Below are 25,682 nucleotides of genomic sequence, written 5' to 3'. Positions count from 1 at the left end.
CACATAGGTTTATTGCTTATTACGTACTATTAATTTCAGGACTCTTTTTTGCGTAGAAGACGTGGTAGTTAAATATAATAACACTTAGAAGAATAGATTGAAATGTCAATAACAACCTTTAGTGTAGGTGTGATAAATGGGTGTTAGACCAAAGGTGTGTAGTATATATATATATAGGCCCGGATTTCTAGACACAATAGTTAAACAATGGGATTTGGATTTTAAAAGGACTTCGGGCCTTACGACCAAATATATATATATTATTTTTTTGACGTGACTTATTGTAGATTTGCCGCAGATGGCATTAACTACTTGGCCGGACAAATGGGGAGCGCTGAAGGCTCTCACCCGGTACAACGTTTAAGACAACAGGCCTGAGGGTGCATAGTTGGGTGCGAACCTCGGCTCAGGGCGTCTGAGAGGAAAAATATTTGAAAGAATTAATCGACCCTAGTGGGTCGATAGCGATAAGCGCTGAATGGGGGAAATCGTCGACTACGCCGGCGGGGTCGGTATCGGGGTAGTATATATATACTTCACACCTTGCGTACGTAAATACGTACACCCACTTTTTGCCAGCTATGTTTAAGCCGCTTGTAATAGGGGGCGAGCCTACAGCCGTTAACCGGGAATAAATCTTGGAAACCTACTTCTGGGGCAGTAACAAATAAACAATCTGTTATAAAATGTATATTTTTTTTAATTTCAAGGAACTTCTGTCACTTAACATAATACAAGCTATAACCAATGGTGTACTCAGAGGTACACACATCGTAAGATGAAGTACTTACACCTCACTGAGCTATCTGTTAGATTGACATAATAGGTGGTAACCCGTATCGCCGTCTATAATGGTTGAGCCAACTGTGCTAGTGAAAACTGCACTTAAGATAAATTAATAATTCATTGGCCTTGACTCCTGCAGACATCTCCTAATTTTACTTTAAATTATACCTGTAATTTTCTTATCCGCCGAAAAGGAAAGGGACGGATGATTGACAGCTCTTAATTTTAGGAAGAATGAGTAAATGAATGAATAACCCGGGCGAATCAAAAAGGTACCTCGCTTGTATGCAAACCGTTTGACGTGTGCTGTCAACATAATTCTGTCGGGTTATTAGCCAATGTTAAATTTTTATAGGCTTGTTTTAGATTTATGCTTAAAATTGACGTGTGTTCCATAAATTTTATGCTTGTCGATTACCTGTCCCTCTCCTTTTTGGCGGGTAAGAAAATGACAGATATAACTTAAAATAAATTTAGATTATGTCTACAGGAATTAGCACCATTGCCGCAACTCCAGTACCGGTGTTCTAACCGGCGCTCCCCGTTCGAGAAGCAACCCGATGTACCATAGGACTTCAGTGTAATAAAGAAACATTCTATTTTAACCTCGTAGCGCCGAGATTTCCAGGCATTATAGTTAACCACTATGCTTTGGATTTTAAAATAACATTCAGTCCTACGACTTTAAAATATATTTTGTTTTCATTTAAAGACACTTATGTCACTTCTAGGTGCCTAATTTCATCGCGCGAGCTTTTCTACGGTTATCGGCTCGCTAGGCCTTCAGTTCATTCGCTAACGTCGCGACGGGTGGACGTTCGCCCGTGGTGTGTTCTTCTCTACCTATGTTTCGTGTTTACGAGAGTTGCACTGTGTTTTGAGAGTAGGTATTTTTGATCCCACTAAATATAAAAACAAATGTGTGTGTAAAAGTTGCAAGAACGGTTTGTATACAAAAGAACAATGAGTTAATTTCTTGCTTGTTTATTTTTAATTCGTTTGAACATTTTTCACGTTACGTTGCGCTGCGCAAACCTACGTAAAATAAAAAGGACGTGTTATAAATTGTTTTTGCTTTTATTATAAAGTTGGTCGGTTATACAATTTTGAAGTAATAGCAAGCTAAAGTTTTTGCAAAACAGTCACGTTTCATTGGTAAATATTAAATTGAAGGAGAATTTTCTTCTGTTGCGGAAAATTTTATGAAAATTTCCTAAGAGTTTTCAGCGTCTGAGAATTGAAAACGAATTATAAGTTTTGAAAACTAAGTAAGTACTTTGTAACTTTCGAGGATCCATGCATGAGCAGAGACCAATAATAAGAATGTTGTTCAATGTTGGTTAACATGTTGGGTAGGTACCTATGACGTTATTTGAGTATACGATTCTGTTTAAATAGGGGGAGTTATTTTGTTGTGGCGTAGGTAGGTAGGTAGGAGTATTTTAAGTAAGTAAACAGTTATGTTACTTACTTGAGAGTAGGTATTATAGAAAATTGTTTTAATTATTTATTATTATGTTGGAATTCATTTTTATTTTTGGACGTGACTTATTGTAGATTTGCCGCAGATGGCATTAACTACCTACTTGGTCGGACGAATGGGATATCAAAAATCAGAATCATTTATTCAACGTAATTATCATGAATAAACTTGTTGAAAGTCAATGGGAGCGTTGATGGCTTTCACTTGGAAGTAATATAAATAGTTTTTTATTATTTATTTTAATGTTACATTTTTCTTTACGTGTCTTATTGAAGATGGCGTTAATTACTTGGCCGGACAAATAGGGAGCGCTGAGGTATCTCACTTGAAAGCGATGTAGATAGTTCTTTTAACTATTTATTATTATGTTAGAATGCACTAACCCGCTGTTACAATTATATTTGTACAAAATTTTCTTATACCCAAAGGTTACCTGGAAGAAATTGCTGCATGAGCAATAAGGCCACCTGTTGTGCTTTTCTGTATCTGTTCTCCGTATTTCTGTATATTGTCCATTGTGCTAAATAGTCTCTATTGGTTGATTGATAGTTTGTACTTATTTATTGTAAAGAATCTGAATTAGCCGTTTTGAGAATGCAGTAGTTTTGGTTTTAGGCGGATGAGACGTTCGTTATGTAAAAATTGACGATTCAAAGTGTAACTATGTAGCTTAATGACAAATATATTTTTGAATTTGAATTTGAATGCATGAACCTCTCTAAACCACTGAATTCGACTATGTGTTTGAATTCACGTTTGAATCATAATGAACATGCCATTAACTATATCCAAGTTCCATGTAAAAGGGTATGAGCCCTTTTACATGGAACTTGAATATAGCTGACGAGGACTGTTTGTCTACACATTTCTTTACACTTCTACCTACTCTGTTATACAAACTTTTGATTCTGCCTCTAGGAGCGCTAAGAGCGTGAGTGAGGTAAACCTAGCTCAGACGCTGGTGACGAGCGGAGAGTTGCCATTTCTATACGTAGTATTATTCCTTATTCTATGACAATAGTGTTTGCACTAGCAATAAAATACCAGGTGAGGTAACCTAATGGGACACCAATAAAATGGAAAAAACAACAAAAGGGTACTATTTCACTAGATAGGGCCCTTAGCCACGCTCCGGTCTACGTTGATAAACATCAGTTCAGTACTTTTAAATAATAAGATTTCGTCAGGAACTGACTGACGTCATATCCGATGCTACGAGGATACCGCTTAAGTTGCTAAAATGTCAACCTCATTGGTTGTCATCGTCGAAATTAACATCGGCCTCCGTGGTCCAGTGGTTGAGGCGTTGGGTTCACGATCCGGAGGTCCTCGGTTCGTGTCCCAGTGGGGACATATCACAAAAATGACTTTGTGATCCCTAGTTTGGTTAGGACATTACAGGATAATCACCTGATTGTCCGAAAGTAAGGATATCCGTGCTTCGGAAGGCACGTTAAGCCGTTGTTCCCGGTTATTACTTACTGATGTAAGTACGTAGTCGTTACATGAGTAATGTCAGGGGTCTTTGGCGACGATAGAAGAAGATCGAAACTAACGCTGGCCGATTATACGTATTTTCGAATTCATTCTTAATTCAAAACAAGACAAAATTCTGAATTATCTTTCGCTATACTCATGGTATAATAAAACAAGGTACGCTCAATCCTATAAAAAGCCGCCATTTCTGGCCGTTTGATGACGTGAGTGTTACTATTAAATTGGTATTTCCAACATTCCAAGGACTTAAATTTTATTATTGAAAATTTAGCGAATCACTGACTAAAGTACTTAATTACTGTCACTTGACACGTATATAACACTCATAAAAACTGTATTAAATGTATTAAAAAGCCAATATGCTTCATTATTGAAATGAACAATTTGTATTATGTACATTTGCGCCCGAGTCGAACCCGATATTTTCTGCTTCCCGAAACCAATAATTTAAAATTATTTGTTTTAAACTTTTTCGAAACAATGCTCTGGATAAATAATATTCAATTAATTATCGCACTTTCGTATTATTTACGTCCATTAAGCTCTATGTTTTATTTTATTTCCTTTTCCATTCCATTACCAATTTAATTGAACATGTTATTTGACGACTCATTGTTTCGAATAAGTATATTATTTGGTTATCGCACAGTTAATTGAATTTGTGTGCTTAAATTATTTTTTATTTAAATTGCTATCAGGGATTTTAAAATTTAAGTTGCTTTTGTTTGGACACATTATTTAACTTTATTTTTTACAATATTTTATCACAGTTTATCACAGGGTCCGCTTACCTAACCTGAAGATTTGAGAGGTCCGGTTTTTTACAGAAGCGACTGCTTGTCTAATCTTCAACCCTCGAAGGGAAAACCAGCCCAATACAGGTTAGGTCACATACTTCCGAAAATGCATTTCTCGGGAATGTGCTGAGCACGTGATAATCATACAATGATAAACATTGATAAACAAAAATAACATTCACATAAGTATGTACGAGTATATTGATTAATAATGTTAATAATACTAAGGTACATAGTTAAAAATCCATGACAAAAATACAATGAGCCTGTATCGGGAATTATCTTTATAAACATAAATAAAACCGGGGTTTCAACCACATTTGGTACTAAACTTCTACGGTGGATTACAATACATTTTATAGTAACAGGTCACCAGCTCATTCATGTTGTGAATACGTGATAGCCATGTTTGGAGAACGCATGACTTACATCGTCATCATCATCGTCATCGTCATCGTCGTCGTCGTCGGGGTTCGAATCCCGCCTCAGGCTTTAAACCACTACATTCGGCTTAGTGAGTTTCCAGTATTTGTGTGCGGTTAATATTAATAGGCTCGCTCGACTTGACTATGGCTATATAGCTAGTGAAGAGTGGGTGTGTACCATACACCTCTGCCTACCCCTCTGGCTTACATGCGTGATTCAACGTTATGTTATTTTATCATGTTAATAACGGAATATTATGTACTCCCAGTCGCGTTTAAGTTACGTTATGTAACGTTACGTTATGTCCGGAATGATAAACTGCAAAAAGCATTCTGTGTCTTCCTACTCCCAGTTGAACTGAGAAGTTAGTTATGTATTCATATAAGGTACATAACATAAGCTCACGACTATATCCCTATTGGGGTAGTCAGAGGCCCTACGCTACGTTGGTGACAAGATTTACCTAACCAGTTAAGAGAGATTATTCTTTCGCTGTTTCGTAACTAGTTGTTGAAGCAGAATTGTAACTTTCATCGCACGATGAACTAAGTCTCTACACCTCACCGAGATACAAAAACGTGATAGGTGGTGAGCCGTATCGCCGTCTAATTATAGAGCTCGACCATTAGGTCGAGCCAACTGTATTAGTGAAAGCTGCTCGTAAGATAAATTGATAACGCATTAGTGCATATCCGGTACCAAGGTTCAAACCGGCGCTCCCCGATTTAGAAGCAATCCTCTATTCAACAGGACCACAGGCCACTGTGGTACAGTCATGAGCAATATAATGCACCCACTTTAGGACTCTGTCGCACTAACATATTTGACATTTAGTAAGACTTACAGTTCAATTTGTCAAAACACTTAATGTGACATGGTACCAAAGTGTATACATATTATTACTCGTGACCGTACATAAACGCACATGTCAAACGTATTCCGTTTTTTTTTCTCCCAGTTGAACTCAGAAGTTGGTAGGTACGCCTGAACTGAATTCTAACTTGTTAAGAAGAAAAATCATTATAGTAGTTTTATTTCATGACAAAGAAGACACGTACTAACACTTACCTTGTAAAAATAAAGTCCAATTCTTACTCTTACCAATTTATTTGATACTAGACGTGATGAATAATTTATTTGGTATCGTGACCGTTTGTTTTCATAAAACCATTGAAACACTAAGTAGAAAGCTTGCGAAGAAATATCTTGGAAACTATTTCAGACAAATGAAAAGAAAATAGTTTATGTGTTAGAACAGTTGTGTTACCGTAGAGACAGTTGATAAAATATTTACCATGTTGCCGTGACAAGAACTTTTCTTTTAGACAACTTTTGTCTGTTACGTCTCGTACAGGCTGATTCTTTTGACAAGGTATATTACTTACTTTGGATTGTTTCGGCAACTTTTTCTTTTTAGTTCTGTCTTACATAAAGGTAGTCCCTCACTGGAAAAAGATACCTGTAATGTAACAATCAAAGTATCGAATTACGTTTTCATATAACAAAGAATAATATTACGTATAGAAAGGTAATCTCCGCCGCGCACCGATTCATATCGGGCGCCTACCTCACCCTTCTGGGTCTTACTTTAGCCATAAATGGCCGTATACAGCTAAAGAGTAAGGGAATGAACACGGACTGTTTGTCTCGCTTGCACTTACGCGATATCTTACGTAACAATACTGTCTCACTCTGATACTGACGAGCAATTGTCTGTAATGTAATAACCCAAGATTCAATTTCGAGTATTTGTAGTGTCAAGATTTTGTACGTAAAAAAAGCAAACATGTATATAATTACAGATCATGCGCGTAGTCATTACATGACCCATGTTAGGGGCCTTTGGCGACTCATAAAATAACCCTGAAACGAAGGTTTCAGAGTTTAGTAATCCACCTCGCAACTCACACGATAGAAGAGAAGATGCACTGATGCACACCCGGTTCTCATCACTGACTGATTGGTGCTCGAATCTTCCTTGACGTAGCCAAACTGACTTGTCCAACAGGAATTTTTCCTCACGATCTAACCGTCTCGAACATTTTTAAAAGCCAATTTAAATTAGGAATCAAAATTTATTTTTTATCTGAATTTATTATTATATTACAGACGAATGCTTTCGATGAGAATCTGCCTTTAGTAATAGGTACTTATTGGTGACAGCAGTTGCCTCTGAAAACGTAAATGAAGTTCGAAATATAAACGTTTGAAGAATGATAGAATGCTTGTAGTTGCGTTAAATTGTTATACAATAGAAGTAATTTAGGTATTTGTAAGTGTGGTGAGTTAGAAAAAGTTAACAGAAGACAACAAGCTGTACTTTGTGTTGAAGTTCTTAAATTGTTGATGTGTTCATCATTTTGAAAGTAATGTGCAGTAGGCAGTTTTGAAAAGAAAAAATACAACTTAAAAACCATTAGCTTATGTGCAAGTAACGCCTTGATCATATATCATTATCATCATCATGGCTTCCAAACTTTATATGCCGACGGCGACTCCTAAATATCTATCCCAAATCGTTGTTGGAGTGGGCTCTGATGTGGCTAGCGAAACTGACCTTTGACTTGAACGGCATGATAATTATTATGACAATAAAAGGACATTCAAAATATTTTTTTCTAAAAAGCTTTAAAATCTCTTAAAATGGAAAAATAGCGTGTTCTTATACTCTCCTTAGAAAAGCACCTCTAAAACTTTTAAACAGAAGGCAAAAAAAAATCTTGCTCAAAATATTTTAGGGCGTAGGAACTAATCCTGAATAATTTAAAGCAATTCGCTGTCTTACCTAATACTTTTTCTAAATATTACGCTACAAAATGTCGCTGGGGTACTTTCTGCCATTTAGGGTTCTTTACAAATACAAAAATACATTATTGCACCAAAATAAAAGTAAATATTTATAAAAGACTCTTAGCTAGGTACATGGCAAATGCCGGCCTTATCTCTTAAAGCGAATTCTTCCAGACAATCATAAGTTCTTTCTAATTACGTTTGATTTGTTTGTTACAAATAAGGTCTTGTTTAGAATTAGAAAACGTGACATGACATAGCATTACGCTTGTATCCCCAAAGGAGCAGGCAGAGATGTTTAGTATACAGGGTGTTAGTGACATCGTGACGAAAACTTTGAGGGATGATCAGACCATGATTCTAAGTTGATATCAAGTGGAATTTTCCGTCGCAAAAGAATGGATCGGAAAATAATTAAAAAAACACAAAAAAATCATGATCTTTTTTACAGGAAATTCCACTTGATATCAATTCAGAATCGTGGTCTGAATCATCCCTCTCAGTAGTCGTTACGATATCACAAACATCCATACCTACTTGTATGGCTACCGTATGTACTTGTACGGGGTGTAAGTGACATCGCAACGAATACTGAGAGGGATGATTCAGCTGATTATTCTGAGTTAATATCAAGTGGGATTGAAAATAATTTTAAAAACCTAAAAAAACATCATGAATTTTACGACGGAAAATTCTACTTGATATTAATCCAGAAACATGGCCTGAATCCCCCCCCCCCCTGAATATTCGTTACGATGTCACTAACACCCTGTATATGTTACGGTAAAAGCTCGAACTACGGTAAATCTTAAGATTTAAGTGTAAGTCATAGGATTTTACAATTCGAATTCAGTATATGCTGGGTTTTACATAGTATTACAAAGGTAGTATACATAGTATTGTTTTCAACATTTACCGTGCCATTAATGTAAATCCTAAGATTTACCAACGGAATGGTGGTAAAAGTTCGAATCGCAAACCTTTTGGGACATTTACCATTGGGAATTGGTAGATCTTAGGTTTTACTGGAATATCTTAAGATTTCGAGCTTTTACAGTAACATATACACCCACTCGTCGCCAGCTATGTTTAAATCGAGCCCTTTTCAGGCAAGCTCATTGTCATTAACCGGGCACAAATCCTGGAAACCACGAGAGATTATCTATGATCCAAATATGATCTTGAAAACAAATTCCGATTGATTGGTTTAGGTTCGTGCTGGATTCGAACCTGCGTCCTCACAATGAGAGTCAATTTTGTGCAACTTTGTATCTACGGAACCCTTTCAATATTCAAAGCGGACAAACTTGACACCCTTTTTAAATTCATCGAAGGTTTATTTCAGTGGAGTCGTCATTTTTCTACAAAGACGTTGAATTTACTAGAGACACAGGGTATTTTCTTATTTTTGTAGTAATTTGTACATCTACCCTCATTGGTATGGAGGACATCGTGTAATCTCTTCCCCCTAATACAGGAGGGGTGGTGAGAATGTACATTTTAGCAAAGTAAAGTAGGTACTTGTATTTAGACTTGCCTGATGCATTCAAATTAGCTGCGTTGATGTCGCAATACGGTTTATTCCTCGTTCGTCCTGAAGTTTTGTCCCACATTCCAAAAAATTCTTAGTTCGTCCCATATCAATTTCGAAGTCTTGCTTCGTCCCAAATTATAAGTAGGTACTTTAAAGGTATAGTCAACAAAAAAGAATACTTACTTACTTATTTTTTTAAAGTTAAATACCAATAAAACAAGTCTTATCATTAAAATATAAATCACTTTTATTATTCAGTATCACATTCAAAATCACAGAAAGTTATGTTATAATAATTTTAAATAAATACAGAACAGTCAGATCTATGAGAAACAATAATTAGGCAATATTTACAATAAAAAATTTAAAAAAAAATGATTTATTAAGTTTTATTATAATAAAATAATACGAGTAATATTTAAAATAATAGGTAATCCTTTTTTGCTGATTGTACAATATAGTAACTTTGGCATATAAAAAAAACATGGGCCGTATAAGGAATACAAAATGGGACGAAGTAGGAATAAAATACACTTCTCATCAAAAAAATCGAAACACTTCCGTTTTCATTGTTTCTGTCCGAATTTAACACAAAAAAGAATTCATACGATGAAAAAAATACATAAATGTATAGCTGGCAGTTTGGCCATTACAGTAATAAGCGAAAATTCTAAATTCAAAATTAGAATTTCATTTGTTTATCTTATAAACGAAATGAATCACTGTTTTGAGACAAATGTGTGTTTAGGGTTGGAGTACATTTAGCGTTTAAAAACTAAAAATTGGCGCCTATCCTTAAACTTTTTGTTTTTTATTTCAATACTGTGACTTTGGGACGTCTGAAAAAAGGTTTTTTTTCTAAAACGTATGGATACTTCGCCCACAGAAGCCGCCCAAGTTGTGGCATTGCTGGATTCTGGCCTTAGTCAGCGTGTTGTGGCTGCAAGACTGCATCTAAGCCCGTCATCTGTTCATAGAGTCTATAAACGTTATCGGGAGACTGGTTTGTTCACGCGCCGTTCAGGATCTGGCAGGAATCGGGTCACTTCTGAGCGAGATGATCGATTTATTGTAACAACTTCTTTAAGAAATCGACGCCTTAACGCTTTTCAACTGCAGCAGCGGCTTCGTGTTGTACGAAGGGTGGCTGTAAGTGACTCTACAATTAGAAGAAGGTTGAAGGATCGTGGACTGGTACCGCATAAGCCAGCAAATGGGCCGAAATTAACTGCAGACCATCGAAGAGCGCGCCTTAACTTTGCACGTGAGCACCTAAATTGGTCACACCTACAGTGGAGCAAAGTTCTCTTTTCTGATGAGTGTAAAATTATGCTGTATGGTAACGACGGAAGGAACAAGGTCTACAGAAGAGACGGAGAACGCTATGCACAATGCTGCATTGAAGAAAAGGTCAGCTATGGTGGCGGTTCGTGGACGGTTTGGGGAGGAATCAGCGCCGACGGTAAGACAGAGCTTGCTTTCGTGTCTGGGCCACGTCTGCCTGCACTAAACTGTCATCGGTACGTCGAAGAGTGTCTCGAGCCTCATGTGATGCCCTATGCACATTTTATTGGCAACGGCTTCATATTCATGCACGACAATGCTAGGGCTCACACCGCGGGCGTCGTACGAGATTATCTTAACGAAGTCGATATCTCTATTATGGAATGGCCAGTAAGAAGCCCAGACATTGAACATCTGTGGGATGAATTAAAGAGACGAATTCGAGCAAGAGATCCTGCCCCAGAAACACTTAGCCAGCTGCAAGATGCAATCCAAGAGGAATGGGACAATATACCACAGCATGTGATCGTGACTCTCATCCGATCGATGAAGAACCGTATGGAAGCAGTAATTAGAGCTCGGGGAGGGAATACAAGTTATTAAATAAACGTTTTTTAGCTTTTTTTTTCATTTACGTGTGTTGTTTTATCCATTTCCTTTATACTCCATACGGAATAAAAATGACTCATTTAACAAAATACGAAACCTATGAAAAATTCATTTAAATTTAGAACATTAACATTAAGATTTGATAAGCTCATATTACTCACTATTAAACGACATTTAACATTTATTCCTAAATGTACACATTTTTCTGATAATCCTGACAAAACGTAAACTTGCAAGGTGTTTCGATTTTTTTGATGAGAAGTGTATTTAAAATTATATTTTGGGACGAAGGAAGAATATTGTTCGGGACGACATAGGAATTTTTTATGTGGGACAAAACTCAGTGGGACAAACGAAGAATAAATCCGCAATACTTCTACTTGATAAATCCGTGATTAATATGTCTTGCTTCTATGCTGTTCTGGGAGCATATAGAAAACATAGAACACGTTCAGCTGCTTCTCTTCCCGGGCATGTCGTAAAAACCGACAGAGGGATTGCGTCCTCTAACATGATGGACTAATGTTATGGGCGATAGGCTGATCCCTTATCACCATAAGGTTCATCATATCCATCTTTGGACTTCGTATCAACAGTGGCTGCAAGTTGTCTTTGATTACTTGTGGCTCTGCCCACCCCATTAGGGATTACGGGCGTGAGTTTATGTATGTATGTATGTATGTAATATGTCGCGAGGCGTCGAGTTGCTGCCGCGATGCTGCCGCACGGTATCCGTGCAACATTTTTGCTATGGATTTATCAAGTAGCTTGCTATGAAGGCGTAGATAGAAGATTTGATCTGACTTTGTACTGTGATGTTTTGAGCTCAAGTAAGTACCAATAAAATGTTATCTTACCTATAATGTTATTGTTATGTTACTGTTGGGAGAAAGCTTCCCGTTCGGTGTTTGTTCTTTGGTCTCCTACCCAACTGGTCTCTATCGAGAAATATTATGTGTTTGTTAAAGTAATAGTAGGTATTAGTGTAGTTTTTTGTGAAATGCAAATAGTCCATTTTCATCAATTATTAAATTTATCGTGTATCAGATTTGAATTTGGAACTAAATTCTTTTTTGTTCTTTTGTTCACGCGAGAATCAAAACAAAACGACAACGACAACTTAATTTTGAATTCAAATTCTGATGATACGATTATTGCCGGAGAACATTAAGAAAATAGAAGCACTGTAATGTTCGAGTTTGTATGCACGCGTTCATACAGAAAATCGTGGCGCGACGCGTTTTGTACAAACGCCTTTGTGCGTGGAGAGCTTTAGGCTGGTTGCAGTTTGGACGGACTTGTGCGTAAACATGCACAGACACCGGTGTTTGTGAATGACGAGCAACTTGGACAAAGTGTGCACACGTCAGTAGTACTTGCAAGGTTGAAATTGTGTACACAATACAGGTTCGTTCGTACGTGTACAGATGAATCAAATTCGTTCTAAAACGCATCCAAAGTACGCCTGGCCTAATACAGTGACGGCGAGAATTTGTCAAAAATTTGTTCATTTCCCCTTCCTCCATTATCACGGAAGCGACGAGCCGTAATCTCTAAAAAGCCCCAATTTCGCCCCTAGTGCTAGAGGGCTAAGAGGCAAAGTAATAACATTATTACTTAACTGTTGTTTTACAACTTCACTCCAACTTTCTTATTAGCTCTCTCGCGTGGCTTCTCTTAAGTTTATAGCAAGTTTTCTTCAAAATAACTAGTACGTTTTTGAAAGTATTACCTATACGGTTTATTTAAAGTTGCTTTTCTTAGAGTGTGAATACCTACACTAGTAACTTCCGGCCAAGTGAATGCCATCCGAGGTACATCTACGAGGACGATAAGACAAAATAAAAAATAACACAAATAGTGCTTACCTAACACTTTCTGGCCATGTAGTGTTTAATTGTTAATTTCAATTTCTATCTGTATACTAAGGTTACGGTATTTATCTTGTGGGCTTTTGTAGCTTGAAATAAAAAGTTTATTTTTTAGTAAGTACCTATCAACTTCTGCCTAGCATTATTTCGTTTCTCACGGGGTCCGCTTACCTAACCTGAAGATTTGACAAGTCCGGTTTTTTACTGAAGCGACTGCTGGTCTGACCTACCAACCAGGGATGGGAAAACCAGCCTCCTTAAATGCATTTCTTGGTAATGTTGTTCTCACGATGTTTTCCTTGACCACGAGCACGTGATTTGCAAACATGTAATAGAAAACAAATTCGACTATCAGTGGTTCTATTCTACAATTCTATCAATTGTTACTATTTCGGAACGTGTTTGGGTTATGAAGAAGCGGAAGCAAGAAACTTCCCAACAAACAAGAAACCACTGAAACTACGTTACAATACGATATAAATCAAAACTACAGGAGCAAGACAATAAATATCTAAACCAAGTAAAGGAAACAGTAGATTAATTTATTTACTACCAGTCAGAATATAAATCGGACATTAAATAAAAAAAGTTGTAAGTAACGAATAAAAACAAATTCAAAAAATTCGAACACAGAAATCTTTGTTCGAAAGATTCCGAATATATAAATATTTCATCGCGATATCCTAACGCATATTAAATGACAGTAATTATGGCTATGCATAAATAAAACGTCGACATTGTATCGCCTTGTTAATATTCGCTGATAATTACCCCCATACATAATTCTACTTGGAATTTTTTCGTTATCACTACAGAAAATCATTTTAAAGTACACCTGCTGTATTTCACGGGGTATTTAAATAAGTCACGGCCGATATTTTGGTTATTCTTGTTTTAAATCTTTTTTGTGTCGCGGAAATACTGGGCTTATTTCATCATGATCAGGCTTATTTATTTAAGGTGTATTTGGTAAGTTAACAACATTTTTTTTGTAACTTATTTTGAATTTGAAAACTTATATGTCTATTTTTTACACCGTATAACGCGACTCCTTACGTTATGTGTGTAAAAAATGCAAGCTTCTGCAAGGTATGCGAAGAATTCTTATTTGTCGCGTATTCAAGAGAAATGGTTAATTTATGGACTGCTCGCGTGTGACTCGTGCCTAACATGATACTGTTACTAAAGTCCGAAGATGACCACTGACCATTCATCCATAGGTATTTACTTTTTTGAAGTAGTTATAGTGCCGGTTTATGTTGGAAAGGACTTAACTTAGTCGACATTTTTGTGTCAAGTCAATTTTAATTCAATCACACCTGCTGATGGCGAACTTAGATTTTTATTTAATATTATTACCCTTTAGCCTTTTACAGCCAAGCTACAATTTTACTACTTGCAAATCTGTACAATTTCCCCTCCCAATCTAAATAAAGCGCACCAAAAAGATTAGAAACAAAATTCTTTAAAGAACTAATCAAAAAGTCCAATAAACGCTGCTTGTAAAAAAAAACCTTGCTCACCAAAAAGTCCAGAAACGCAATTCTATAAAAATACATATCCGTAATCAACAAACGTAAAGTAAACACAGAAACAGGTTTAAAAAAAAAGTGACTGTACTAAAAGACATGCTCCTAGTTTCTTAAAAAAAGAACTAAAATTATCCATAACAGCCAGTGACTGTGCTATCATCGAAAAAAAATAGTTTTTAAAAATGGCGCCGTCGCCAATTCTGCGGTGTAATGGCACTTCGCCTCTAACAAATGAGGGCCAATAAAAGTTTATGGTTATAACACCTCGCAGAGTTTGCAAATGTAATTGAAAACTATGAGCGCGCAATTAGGAACATTTCGAGCTTGTTTGCCAACGGTTTTGACTTTTTTTAAGAGGAGGATAATTTTGTTGTACTAATGCGAAATTTTAAGTTTGGAACTCATGCAGTAGGTTTGTACCTTTACATATAGTATAGCTCTAAATGTCCGAAAATGTTCGAATATCGAACAAACATTTTTTCTTTCTTTTTTTATTCGTGGTGATGTTCTGTGAATTTTCCTTGTAAAAACTTATTGAGTATAATTGTGAGGTATAATTACGTAAAATTACCAGAACACGCCTTATATATCACAAAAGCGTGGAAATGAAGGATTTCCTTATTAATTACCTGAAGAATTATTTATTACTTATAATTAAGGCGTGTAACATAAAATTAGCTCCCGATATTAGCGGTTGAGTATATCGTTCTATTTCGTGTTATTAACAAATAATAAACCGACAAGTGAGTTAATTTGGCTGACATTGACAGGTAGACAGATTGGATTAGCGGGAAACGAACCCTGGACCGTGAGCACAAAAGCGCCCCATAGTTTTGTGACATGTGTGGCGTGTATAACGTGGTAGGTAACATAATATTATACAGTCGTACGGTCACGAGCATTAATATGTATACATACACTTTGGTACCTTGTCACATTAAGTTTTTTGACAAATTGAACTGTAAGTCTCATTAAATGTCAAATATGTTAGTGTGACAGAGTCCTAAAGTGGGTGCATATATTGCTCATGACTGTACGCTTATCGCAGATTTGCTGCATTGCAACTCCTTGGCCGGAACGGGAGCTTTGAAGGCTCTCACCCGGTAAGTCAATAGACTAGTTTCCATCTAGTCAAATCAGTTACTTTTTTACTAAACGTCAAAACGCAAAATTACTAAGGATATTGTATGAATAAGCACACTGTGACGTCATAGAAAAACGTGATAAAATATCGGACTTATCGTACGTTTCTCTTGACTAAAATTCATAAAACTTAAACAGAAAAAAGAAAATGTATTTCGTTAGTTCTAGAATCCGCAGTGGAGCAGCGTGGTTGAGTATGCTCCATACCCCCTCCGGTTGATTGAGGGGAGGCCTGTGCCCAGCAGTGGGACGTATATAGGCTGTTTATGTTATGTATGTTAGTTCTAGATCTGTCTTTATTTAGTAATCAGAATTTCATAATTTATCTTGAACCTAATACACGACCCGATTGTCAGATATGGATATGGATTTAAGTACTTGAATTATACATTGTTTTAAGTTTACGCGGTTATTATCATAATTAAAACACATAATGGTGCTAATTCCTGTAAATACCATCTAATTTAATTTTAGGTTATATCTGTCATTTTCTTATCCGCCGAAAAGGAAAGGGACGGGTAATCGACAAGCATAAAATTTATGGAACACACGTCAATTTTAAGCACAAATCTAAAACAACTGTCTAAAAATTCGCCCGGGTTATTCATTTATTTACTCATTCTTCCTAAAATTAAGAGCTGTCAATCATCCGTCCCTTTCCTTTTCGGCGGATAAGAAAATGACAGGTATAACTTAAAGTAAAATTAAGAGATGTCTGCAGGAATCGGGGCCATTATCACATCATGGCACTTGAAACATTGCCGAAATATCGGGAGTCTCATATCCCTATATTAAAACGCGGTAAGAACCCGTTATTATGTGTTTTAATTACTTTAATTATTATTTCGGGAAATACAACTTATTTAGTCAGTACGCGCATAGAATCATATCATTACGCCTGTAAGGAGTAGGCAGAGGTATTTATTTATATTTATTTATTTATTATTATTACAAGTTCTTATACCTAATTTACACCACTTGTTTTTAATGCAGTGTTACAGTAGCAACCCAAAAAGACCGAAGCCTGTGATAGGGTTAGCTACAAATTTCGTCTTAAAACAATGACATAAATATTCAGTAGGTAGTAATTTTAATACAAAAAAAAACTTAAAATAGATATTTAAAGGATTAGTAATTAATTTAAAATTATGAAGTTAGTAAATAATGCTAAAGTTAGTAACAGCATTGTGAACAAATTATTTTAAAAGCTCAGAGTAAGCATACATAAAAGATAGAGGTATAGAATTAACATTCACTTCTCGCCAGCTATGGTTAAGTCCCATGTAGCAGAGTAAACCACGTGATATCAATCATCTATGATCAAAATATGAACTCAAAATCATTGGTTGAGGTCCGTGCTGAATTCGAGCCTGCGACCTCATATTGAAACTTAAGCGGTCTTCCTACTACTACTACTTACGGCTACTTGTTCCCCCTGATATCAGGCTCTAGGCGGTAGTAGGAACTATGCGGTTATTATGAAAATGTTAGGTAATAGTTTCTTGTAAAATTTCTTATCCACAACCATGGCACATTACGCATTTTAAGGAGTTAACTGCCAAGTGACGTATATAAGCACTAATATGGTATTTGTCTTAATTAATTCCCTAAATCTCCCTATCTATACTCCTAGGGCAATTACTATTCGGCGCGTCCTTGCCGTGGGGGTGGGCGCCTCTTACTTCAGTAGCCCGAAGTGGGATGGTGGCTGAGTTCGGATAGGGACCCAGACCTACAGGGTATAACGTAGAACCCTTGCCCAGGGATACGGGTGAAGACCCCAACGGTTGCAGAGGCGGAGATGGAAGCCATCGGTACGACAATGCAGGACGGAAGTGGCGCGTCACAGGGACTGTAACCTGGAACCTGATAGAGGGCAGCAGTAACGGTCAGTACTATTCAGAGGAAAAGGACAGGAGTCCTAGTATGACTTTGAAATAGACTACTCTGAGCGCCATCCCATTCGCGTCAGACAGAGTACTGCGGGGCGGAAAGCAAGAGGGAAATCACTGCCCTATTTTTCCCTAACAAGTAGCATGGAGTACTACTCCAACAAGAGCGTGGCTCTTAAATTAGTGATGAATCCCCTAAACACAGCTCGACCATTGAAGACGGCGCCGGCTCAACACTTAACACGTTGGTCTAACAGAAAGCTCGGTGAGGTGTGGGTGCTTAGTTAAATTTGCGATAGATATACCTTTGACTACCCCAATTGGGAAGTAGTCGTGAACTAATGTTGTAAAGGGTTAAAAAGAGCCTGAAAGTTAATATAAAACTTTGTTATATTTCCACGAAATTACGCGGGCGTAATCGCAGGCGGACGGTTAGTGTTGCTATACTTTTGTTGGGCTGACGAGTTTCAACCGACTGAACATTTTTCTAAGTAAGCAAAATATTGTTTTTTCCACATTTCAACCGTTTATATAAGTACATTAAGATTTCGATAAAAAGTATTGTGAATTGTATATTTTTTAATTGGGAATGCTTGGAATTTCGTGAATTATGTTATAGTAATTGGATAGCTTTAGTGTGTTTCCATGGAAAAAGTAAAAATTCCTATCGTAGAAAGGATCGTGACCTATCTAACCTGTTACGTATTAGTTCATTACATGTAAAGCATAACGTACATAACATTAACAGGATATATAATCATATTATTTGGCACAGACTACACTCGATTAACCGGAGGGATATGGAGCATGCTCCACTGCGGGTTGGAAGAGCTGTTTTACAGCTAAAAGCCGAGACCAACTGGTTAACGAGCCCGAAGCACGAAATCATCTAAGTTTTTCGGACAATTAGGTGACAGCCTGTAATGTTTTATCTAAACAAAGGACAGCTTAACAAAATTTTCGATAATACCCCAATGAGGAATCGAACCCGGACCACCAGATCGTGAGCCCAACATTCTTACTAGACCGCGGGAGCGACAACTTAAATATAAGTATATAAATTCCATATTTAAAAATCGTACCTAGATACAATCGTAATAAACATATGAAAGGTTAATTCGTATTCTAACAAAATGTTTTACCTACTCCTTCTGTTGAAAATGTATTTCATATTCTATTTCCCACTACGTACCTTAACAAATACAAAGTTTACAAGCTCACTTCCTTGTATATCATGTCGGCTCTACTTCGGTCGGGTAAACACATTATGAGTGAAATTAAACCCCAACTCGCCCCATTGTCACCCCATATGTATCTTAATGTAAAACAAAATGCGGTTAGGAGTGACACTGCTAGCGGTTAAAAGGTTCCGCATAATAAAATTAAAACGACATAAAGTGCCGCGTATTGAGCGGCTCAAACTTATTAATTTTATATGAGTTGTTCCACAACCTGGCGCGAATTTATGAGTTAGGTACATTTGGCTTTAGGGTGTGAGGAATAAAGTCTCCCTAGAGATGTACTACTTGCATTGCATTAGGCATCTCACAGATGAACGGTTATAAATTTAATGTTTCAGTCTGTCGAATTTATCCAATATTATTGAAGAGAGGAGTTCATAATCAATTAGTCAACTTTTAGCAGTAATTTTGTACTTTTGACTAGATATTATTATATAATTTCAACCTGCTATTTGTAATTTTAATTCGTATATTTTTTAGTGTACGCAGGACCACACGCCACATTGTTTCACTACAAAATACGAAAAGCTAGGGTATTATGCTGGTTTATTTTAATTTACGGCAAATGCTTTGTACCGTCATGAGCAATCATGTACACTTTAGAACCCTGTCGCACTATCATATTTGACATTTAATGAGACTTACGGTTTAATTTGCCAAAAAAGATAATGTAACAAGGTTTCAACGTGTAGGTATACGTATTAGTACTCGTGATCGTACGCGTGTAATTGGCAAACTCATATACCAATTTATTCTTTTTATAATGCTGTGTGTAAAATTTGTGTGTTCTCATCACGTCGGGGTCAGCAGTTTAGCAATGGAAAGCTTTTGCTACTCTAAACACGTATTTATAAAAAAAGAAAACAGAAAAATATCTTACAATTTGAAGGCAGCGTGAACCAAGGAAAAAGAAAATCATTTTTTTAAAAAGAAAATGTCATTCTCTAAATCCAGCTAGTCATAAGAGTCAAAACCAAAGGAGACTCTATATCTTAGAGAAATCGCCACAGCTATAACTAAGTTAAATAAATAAATAGAAGGTTTTGGATTTGGTTAATGAAACCCCAATAAAAAATCTATAGTGTGTGGCGTGCGTGCGTACCCCACGGATATTAATCAAGTTCTTTTTTTAACATATCGCAGTAAAAAAGGTATTTTAAGTAATTAAATTGGAGGTATGTTAAATGCAAGGACTGGGGTGCTATTCAGAAGGGAATTTCATAATAATAATGCTTTGTTTTCATGCAAGTATTCCTTTGAGAGTGCCTGTCACGGTATTAGAGAACTTTAGCCAAGTCATTTCATATTAGTTGTAAGTATATTTAATATTTACTAAGTGCACAGAGTATACAGGTAGGGTTCTCTATTTTTACTCATAAAATTTTATGTAATAATTTACCATGGCATACTGTTACTTGTCCTATTATTAGTTTCGCATAGTATTAATTTGTCATAACTATTTAAGCATAATTTTGAAAGTCATAACTACTATAAGCATAATAACTAATGGCAATAATGATATATAAGCATAATTATTATAAGCATAAAAACTATACTCCGAATAAGAAAAGTTTTGACGCAACTTTGAACATTTTCGAAATTTACTTTTTCCTTGGCTGCATTTGATTCATGATTGTGACTTTTTATATTTTTTGCCACTATTTCATGCTGTTGGTCATCATTCGGTATACTTTTCGTGTGTAAGATAAACATGCTGGCGGCTTAGGGGTGGCCCAAGGGCCACCCCCGCCGCACCCTAACCTAATGTTATGCCTTGTAAAAATTATGACAAAACACTATTTGTTATTCTAAAAAAGAATTATGGATACCTATTTATATGCGAATCAAATTTATACAAACAAATATTAGTCCAAAAATAAGTTATACCTAACAAAACAGTATTCCTAGATGTTATTATGGGAAAGTACTATTATGCTAAAAAACGTTATGCAAAAAGGATTATGATAATTAAAATTATGACAAAAACATTTATGCATTTTAAGAGAATCCCTACAGGTAGACGTTATTAAAACAAATACGAATTATATCGATACTCAAACAAATATATTTACTTATTTTACTGGATTTAAAGTCAAGAAAAATACAGCCAAAGGTTCATTTTGCCAAATGATTTTAGGGCTATGAGAAATGTTAGACAAACTAAGGCTTACATGGCCGTGTTTTAGGATTGATTACAGTCGATTTAAAAGCTTGATTTTTTACAACTTCAAGGGCCAACAGACATAAGTATCAGACGTTTTTTATGTTATCTCTGTACGACAGACAATCGGACTACACAGTGATCGTATAAGGGGTTCCGTTTTCCCTTTTAAATAAATAAGTTGTATTTGTTGCAGAAATCATAGTTCCATACACAGTTTCAAATAATAAATAACTCAAATAATTATCGTTCTTAATATTATAAGATCATAATTAATTTGCAATATTTATAAAATTACTATACCAGTGCAATCAAACATTAAATACTACGCTACGGCTTTAAGTAGCTTTGTCCAATGCGCAATTGACCCTACACAGTGTGTACAAACGGCCGCGACTAACTTGTCTTTTGAAGTTCGGAACCCTAAAAAAACATAAAAAGTTCGAATTAACGTTGTAGAACTCTATTAGGTTGATCTTACCAACCCACAGTATCACAGTAGACATAGGTCTATAAATCCGGAAACTCATAGGAATTGAACCGATCCGGAATGGAACCCGATGCCTCTGGTCAGGATACTGTCATCATCATCATCAGCCCATTAACGTCCTTCCCTATGGATGGATAGGGAGATATGGATGGTCAGGATACAGTGTGCATGTAAATTATGTAATTTTGTTATTTAAGTACCCTGTTTTATTAAAGGGTAATTTAATACTTCCATCATAACTATCGTAACTACGTACTTAATAACAGGAGCTCAAGACAAAACCCCTATTGGGGTAGTCAGAGGTACATCCATCGCAAGATGAACTAAGTACCCACATGTCACCGACTTAAATACTTAAACCTAAATGAAGATGAAGAATATTAACTTTTATTTCAAATATATTTATAAATATACTAACTAGTATCATTTATCATAATTAAGGTGATAATAATCGGGTTAATTAAAACTAATAGTGTAGGGTACGGCGGGTGGCGTTGCTATCACAATTTATTTGGAACATTATGTTTATACGGGGTATAAAACTTTTATAAATATCTCTACTATGTCTTAAGTTTTACCTAAATAAACTTTTTTATTATTACTATTTAATCCGTAGTGTCTGTAGTAGTGTATGTATTTAGTTGGAGATGTCTTTAGAAAAGGTTTAGTACGATCTACGATAGCAGAAGAAGACCTTGAAAAACAATAGCCATGTTTATCTTCTTCTCCCGTGTGAGTTGTGAATGTGATCTATGACATAATATATGATCGCGTTTCGTAATGGGACCTAAGAATATTTTTCTGCAGATTTACGCTCCAAGAATTTAAAATTTGGAACCTAAATAAAAGGTTAGAACAGTAGAACAGCAGTTTGCAGCGACCGCTCCTGGGCGACAGGAGGTCATGGGTAGCCACTGCAATTTTATCTAATCTAATTCTCTATATAGTGTCATGATCACTCATATTTTAAAAGAAGTTGAATTATCTGCAAGTAGGTATCTCAATATCTAACATGAATATTAACTAGATTAAAGTTAAAAGTTGCGAAACGATGGAATTTATATGGACTATTAATTTACCTGCACTTTTATCGTTCAAGCAAATGGGCATATAATTTAAAAGTATTTTAATGATTTAAAATATTATTAAATAGAGTTTATATAAATTATTTATAATTGTAAATGTTAAACAACTAAATAATTAATTTAAAAAGTAAGTAAACAGAAAAGGCGGGAACGGAAGTGAGAATTACGCGGCGAGAAAAACAAATGAAGAACCGGGTTGGATTGGTTCCCCGACTTTTCTAGGAGACGTTGGTTGTGGAAAGAATTGCGATGGGAATTAATAAATAGTCGCTAAAGTCACCCAATTACAGTGTTTTCTTGAAAAATAGTTAGAATTACAAAAGCAGTATTTAAAGCGGAGGTTGGTGGTAGGGCTGGCAGACAAAGACATAGAATGACGTACATTGACCAAATTGGAGATGTCCTTAGAAAAGTATTCTTACTCTGAACCGGCGTGTATGAAGCGATTGATGAATGTGGAGGAAGCAAAAGAAGTGTGTCAGGATCGAAGCAAATGGAATTATTAGTCTCTGCTTACCACGGTGGGAAATTGACGTGAGTTTATGTATGTATGTCTACTATTTATTAGACACAGCATATAACTTAAACAGCCCATACAGAGTGTTATTGACATCGTAACGAATACGAATTATAACGGGACGATTCAGAACATGATTCTGAGTTAATATCAAGTGGAATTTTCAAAGGTCAGACAGGCAGTCGCTTCTGTAAAAAACCAGACCTGTCAATTCTTCAGGTTAGGTAAGCGGACCCTGTGAAAAACGGAATAATGCTAGGGAGATGATGAGGTAATTGTTTCTTTAGAAATCGTTTACAAAACTAGGTATATTAGGTCTAAGAACCATGTAAATTGACCCTAGTTAAGCTTTAAAGTGGGCTAATCCTCTGATCGCCTGACTACACCAAAACAATGTAGAACCTTTTAATGCTATAATACATGTTTACTGTTGAAAGTTTTAAGTGGTAGGTAGTCATTGTAAATAGTAAAATTATTTCTGAAATTTAGAGAAAGTCAATCAAACAGAACGAATATTAAATAAGTTTAAGACCATAATTTATGGGTACGATCCTAAGTTGTTAAAAAAACAAACAAACATAACAAAGCGTCACGCCTATGTAGAAAAATAAACATCTTTTTTGATAAAACTACGGTAGTATCTATACATGAATTAAGACAGAGGCCACGTATACGTCGTTCCGTTGCGTCGACGCAACAGACTATCAAAACGCATCGTTGTCGTTTTTCTTCTTCTATCATGTGGGTTGTGGGGTGGATTAACAACCTCACCAACCCTGGTGTTAGGGTTACTATCGAGCCGCCAAAGGCGCCTGACATGGTTCATGTAACGACTTATCAGTAAGTAATAACCGGGATCAACAACTTAACGTGTCTTGCTAAGCACCGATTATCTTACTTTCGGACAATCAGGTGATCAGCCTGTAATGTCCTAATCAAAGTAGGATCACAAAGTATTTTCTGTGGCATATCTCCACCCATCATGTGGTGAGCCCAACGCTCAACCACTCGACCAAAGAGGTAATTTTAGACTGGATTCTATTTCTAGATTAGCATTTTATAATTTATCTTTGACCCTGTTAAATATCAGTTATTTGGTTATAAGTACGTTATTTACCTAATGTACGTAACACAATACTATGTGAAACGCAATGTCGTGGCTCAATCAACAGGGTCTACATAATACCAGGGTTGTGGCTCATGCCGCGGCTTGTTTTAACTTATTTTTGTGCGACTTAACCTGTTATTTCAGTGTTTGTTTGATACTTGGCCTGTGGGGAAATTGTTTAGAAACGCATCAAAATAAAGTACGAGTATAGCGGTATCATGAGTCATGCTTTTTCATATTGCCACTTAGAAAAATTGCGTTACATTGCTCTTAAACTAAATTTCGCATCCAATGTTTTCATGTATGACACAACAAACATAACATAAGCTCACGACTGTATCACAATTGGGGTTCATTTATTATTTATTTATTTATAAAAGTACATACAACATTACAGTGTAACCTAATGCGCTGTATGACGAGAAATACAAAATACAGGGTGTTAGTGACATCGTAACGAAAACTTTGAGGGATGATGACAAAAAGGTTACATTGACCTTCAACAATTTTATCCATGGTAATTACGTTGAATAAATGATTCTGATTTCTGTATCTCATTTGACTAGTTTGTCAAGTAGCCAATTCCGTTGTGTACAACACAACTATGAAAGACTAAGTTCTGAATTTAAAATCTGATACATGATAAACCTAAATAATTGTAGATGGTAATTGTCATTCTTTTGTTTATCAGGAAAAACGATTGCTGACGGCACAGGTTGTACAATACTAAGCCTCGGACAAGAAAACAGAAACACTATCCACATAAAAAAAAAAACCAGGGATGAACGTGGGTTTAAGTATTTGACATCCAAGCAAAGTTCAGTCGAATCGTATGATAATTAGATTTAATTCTGCTTAGCTGTCAAATACTTAAACCCGCGATCAACCCTGGTTTGTTTTTTATTTGTAAGGTGGTATGCCTATAATAAACATGCCTATCTAAAAACGTCAATTGACAGCCTTGTTACTCAAGTAGGATCAGCAAAGAAAATATTTGTCCATCCACGAACATCCAATAAAAAATATGATTACGTTTTTATTTGGATTAGGTGGGTACCTATTTCTTTTGCGGATTGAAGCATCATTACGATTAATTTCCTTGCAAGTCTTTCGACGACGGAGTTCATACGACTTGTACAAATGCGAATAAGAAATGAATGATGATCCAAATTGAGTATGCGTCTATGTAATGGGTTAACAAAATAATGACGCGATATCGAATCGGGACGAAGACAAAAGATACGTCGTTCGTTAACTTTTCAAAGAAACGAGCATCAGCGGAAAAGTAATCAAATGTAACAAGTAAATAAAAGAAGTAGGTTATTAAAATTGAAATGTATGGGATTGGCATATGCGAATCACAAAACATTTCTTTACCTTATAAGTATGACAAAACAAGCATCAGGCCTGAATACTCTGAAGGGGTAGGCACAAGT

The 25,682-nt window shown here is 36.0% G+C and overlaps 1 protein-coding gene across 2 annotated transcripts in view; it reads left to right on the top strand.

Moving 5' to 3' along the window:
- Window positions 1–1,572: 1,572 nt before the first annotated feature.
- The window catches only part of LOC126373320 (connectin-like), a 63,232-nt gene continuing 39,122 nt past the window's right edge, over window positions 1,573–25,682 (top strand). Inside the window, exon 1 of one of the 2 annotated variants that reach the window (XM_050019438.1) lies at window positions 1,573–1,669. The gene's annotated coding sequence lies outside the window, so the exon portion shown is untranslated. Of the gene's footprint in view, window positions 1,670–13,909; window positions 14,047–25,682 lie in introns of those variants that run through there. The other variant, XM_050019437.1, reaches the window with a different exon arrangement.

The sequence above is a fragment of the Pectinophora gossypiella genome, chromosome 15 (assembly GCF_024362695.1).
Source record: "Pectinophora gossypiella chromosome 15, ilPecGoss1.1, whole genome shotgun sequence".
NCBI lineage: Eukaryota > Metazoa > Arthropoda > Insecta > Lepidoptera > Gelechiidae > Pectinophora > Pectinophora gossypiella.
Note: the sequence above shows the minus strand (reverse complement) of the source record. Positions and strands in the feature narration are given on the sequence as shown.